The sequence below is a fragment of the Solanum stenotomum genome, unplaced genomic scaffold, assembly GCF_019186545.1.
Source record: "Solanum stenotomum isolate F172 unplaced genomic scaffold, ASM1918654v1 scaffold5027, whole genome shotgun sequence".
Taxonomy (NCBI): Eukaryota; Viridiplantae; Streptophyta; class Magnoliopsida; order Solanales; family Solanaceae; genus Solanum; species Solanum stenotomum.
Window position 1 is genome coordinate 57,582 of NW_026035526.1, and position 4,204 is coordinate 61,785.

Below are 4,204 nucleotides of genomic sequence, written 5' to 3' on the forward strand. Positions count from 1 at the left end.
CCCTAAGTCCTTGTCAGCATTGGGTGTTGAATTCATTTGTTCATTAATCAAAAGTCGCATGTTAGCTATCATCTCTTGAGCTCAAGCTATTATTTGGAGATTGGTAGCTCTAAATTATTGTTAATGGTCTATTTTTCCTAATCTTAATCTCATTTATCAAGCAAGTCAAAATACGGACGAGTTCTTAATATTTGCAACCATTAAATTTTTTTACAAAAAAACTCTAATACACAATGATCACTCCTTCATGAGGATATATTATTGGAAAGAATTTATAATCATCATCCCTACTCTAAGTTTCATAATCCTAGTAATGAGTTTATCTATTCATAACTAATGGTAAACAATAATTGTTATAGTTTAAACTACTAAGAACATCAATGTTAAGAGAAAAGACATAAAGTGACGCATGAACTTGTCCCGAATTTTCAAAAAGACACTTAAACTATGTGGAAGTTCTATTACCCCACTAAACAATAATCTTGAATGGATATTATTACATCATTTTTTTCTACCTTACATAGAGAGTGTGTGCACTCTCTCAAAGAGAGTGAGCAACCTAAAATAACTAATATAATTTTATTTTTACAAAGTATTTTATTATAAAATATATTTTTTATTATTTTAACTTTTTTTCCTTATTACTTTTTCTCTTTCTTTCTTCTTCAAAAACTCATTGACATCTCCATTGAAGCTTCTTACTTTCAGTGTCACCATATTTACCACAACATTACCTTCCTTTTTTTTTATGACTATTAGTTTTACTCTCTTTAATTTTAAAATTTTATCTAAATATTTTCTTACATTTCGAACAATTTGATAAACCCATTAGATTTCAAGATGATTAGAAGTACTCCCTTTGTCCCTAATTACTTGTCCACTTTTCCTTTTATAGTTGTCCCTAATTACTTGTCCATTTTGACAAATCAAAGAAAGGAAAAAATAATCTTACCTATTATACCCTCAATTAAGTACTTTGAAAAAGGTAGAATTTCTTAAAAATCTTAAATTTTTAATCCATCCACTTCATAATTAATAGGGTAAAATGGTAAACTCACTATGTCAATAATTGCTTTCTTAATAGGTGTGTCAATTCAAAAGTGGACAAGTAATTAGGGACAGAGGGAGTATCATATAGCTTTTTTTTATCCGATTTCAATCAAGTACCTTCAATTTTCGGAGAATTCATTGATTCTTTTAAAATTATCATTTCTAATTTTTGAAGTTATATGAAAAGGAGTAATTGATGATACCTTCAAAATTTTAAAATTTCTTAGAAAAATGATTACTTTTGTTATCAATAATTCAATAAAGTCTAGAAAATAGTACGATTTCTTTCTTATAAAAAATCATTGAAATAAAGAATTTGATTGGAGAAGAAGAAGAAAAAGAAAAGTATAAAAAGGGGAGAGGGGTTCAACTTGACGTGGGAGGGGGGGTGAGGGTAGGAGGTGAAGGAAAAAAAGAAAATGGAGGGATGAATCAACTTGAAAGTGGGGGTGGAAGATAAAGTGAAATTTAAGATGAAATTAAAATCAAAATAAGTCAAAAATTAAGAGAGAGAGAGAGAGAGAGAGAAATAAACAAAAAACTTAAAATGAAAAAAATATATATTTTTAATTAAATTAACACGTGTCATGTATTGATTGATGTGAGAACACACATGCTTCTTAAAATCTGGGGCTGATCAAAAAATGATATAATAATATCAGTTCATAATTGTTTAGTGGGGTAATAGAACGGTTGCAAAGTTAATGTGTTTTTTTGAAAATTCGGGACAACTTCAATAGTGATTTTATGTCTTTAAATAAGCAACTTTTTTATTAATGTATCTCTTACAAGAGAATCTTGTTTGTTCGACAATAATCTACTATAAACTAAATTAAACCCTCAAAACTAACTACTATGAATCTGCTATTCTATGAGTAATGCCTAACTTCTACTACTTATATCTAACATTTGAAAATAGCTCCTAACCCTCAAAGTATCATTTTAATGACATATATAGTAGTAGCCTCGGAATCTGAATCCTGCTTAAACTCTACTTTGACTTTGTCAACTTCAATCTGACAATAGGGGGTGACATGAGAGGCCTATCTCGGAGGGAAGAGGTATGCAGTGCGGGCCATTTCAGACTCCAGTCTCTTTCTTCTAGTCTCTTTTTCTTATTTTCAAGATAGGTGTGTCACAAGGCTTACCTCAAAGAAGGTCACCTTGCACCATAGACTTCATTTCAGCTTTCACTTGGTCAGTCTGAGATACTTAGCTTTACATTATAATTCATGTTTTATGTCTGTTGTTTTGACTTGAAGCTATCCTAATCATCACTATTAACACATTAAAACATATATTCAATAAATACAAGGATATTCATAAGATTATATCTAAAATATGGTGTTTGAATATGTAATTACACCCCAAATCACCACCCCATAATTAGAGCTTCTGTTCATCCTTGAACAACTCAACTTATCCTTTTGTAACACCCCGTATTCTACGTGTACTAGTTTTATTTATATGACTCTTATAAATTGCCTTGTGGTATAGTTATGAACTTTCTTATGCGACTAGTGACAATAGAATAGGTTTAAAGTGAACTGTCTGTAGATTTTAATGCGACCCGATTAAGTTGACGTCGATGGAAGTATTTAAATTTGAGATCATAAGGTGGTATTTGAGTCTAAAGTTTAAAGTGAACTAGTGTATATAAGTTTTAAGTTAAGTTAAAGGTATTAAGGTCTAGAAATGGAATAAAATATTGAGGTGTTTGCTTGACTTAATTAAGCAAGTAGGTGAGTCACCTAGCTACTTGAGATATATGGACTAAGTTAATGGAGTCAAGGCTAGTGGACCAGATTGAGACTGTGTTAATGGACCCATTTGAGGCCCAAATTAAGTAAAAGAAAAAGAGAAGAATAGACAGCCCAACCCAACACTCAAGTCTGGCCCCCAAAGCCCAATCTATCCAAGCCTACAAATAGGTAATTAAAATGTCCAAGTACGTGCATCACCTACTTAGTATGTATGGTCCATTTTAAAGCCAAATGGTGGCTTGAAATAAATAGGGGAAAGAGTCGGCAAAAATAGGCCTTTAAAAGGCTAAAAATCTGATGTGAATCTCTCATTTTCCTCATCCAAATCTTAAGTGTCCCAAGCCACTCAATATCACTCCTCTCTCTTTCAAACAGTCATCATAATTTACCATTAGGGTTCTATGTATTTTAAGCTTATTTCTTGCAAAGGAGCCCACAAAGTCACATCCCTCCTTCTTAGTTTTCAGTGTATTAGAGAGTTACTCAAGGGAAGTGAAGATATATGTTGTAACTAAGGTGCTATTACTCTCTCCCAAAATAATAAGGTAATAATTTTGTATTACAAGCGCGGGTCCTTTTCCCATACTCATGTAATACTTGTACTAATTTTACTATCTATTTTGTGGTATAGAAAAGGTTACAAGAATAGTAAATGAAGGAAAATGGGTTAAGATAGCCAAGGTAAGGTGCTGCCCCAACCTCCAATTATTAGCTTATTGGAGCATTCTAGATGTACTTGTTCTTTGGAGCTTATGGGGTGGTGATTAAAAATATCTTTTATTATGCTAAAATGAATTTTGAAGTTGTTTTAGGCTGTTTAATGTGTATTATTATGGGAAGCAGATGGGCGACCTTAAAAATTATTATATGAAGTTGCATTGATGATGCAATACGGATTTCATCAAGGCCATTTACTAGAAGCCAAGCTCAAGACCTTCAAAGGATACAAGGGTTATTTATGAAGATGGGGGTGCTTGAGATGGTGTTCATGACAAACAAGGACTTTCATGCCTTGAAGTTTGCAGAAGAAGGCAATTTTGGCAAGCAGGGTCCACTTGGCGCATCACCCAATGGCTTAGGCGATGGTCCCAACTCGCCTAATGCTCCAAAACGTGACCATAGCTGAAGATCACGCAGAGAAGCTCGCCAACCAGGTCGGCGCATCACCCAACCCACTTGGCGACCCAACCCAGCTCGCCCATTGTCATTTCGAATCACTTTTAGGCCTTTTATTTTAAAACCTATAAATAGCTAGCTAGGGTTCATTTTAGACTTAGATTATTTTGATATTGAAAACTGAAAACTCATGTTGAGTGTTGAGAGCTTGGTAAGCTTTTGTTGTCTTTTGGTTAGAAACATTGGTTTCTTGGGATATTGATTTCCTTGGGTCA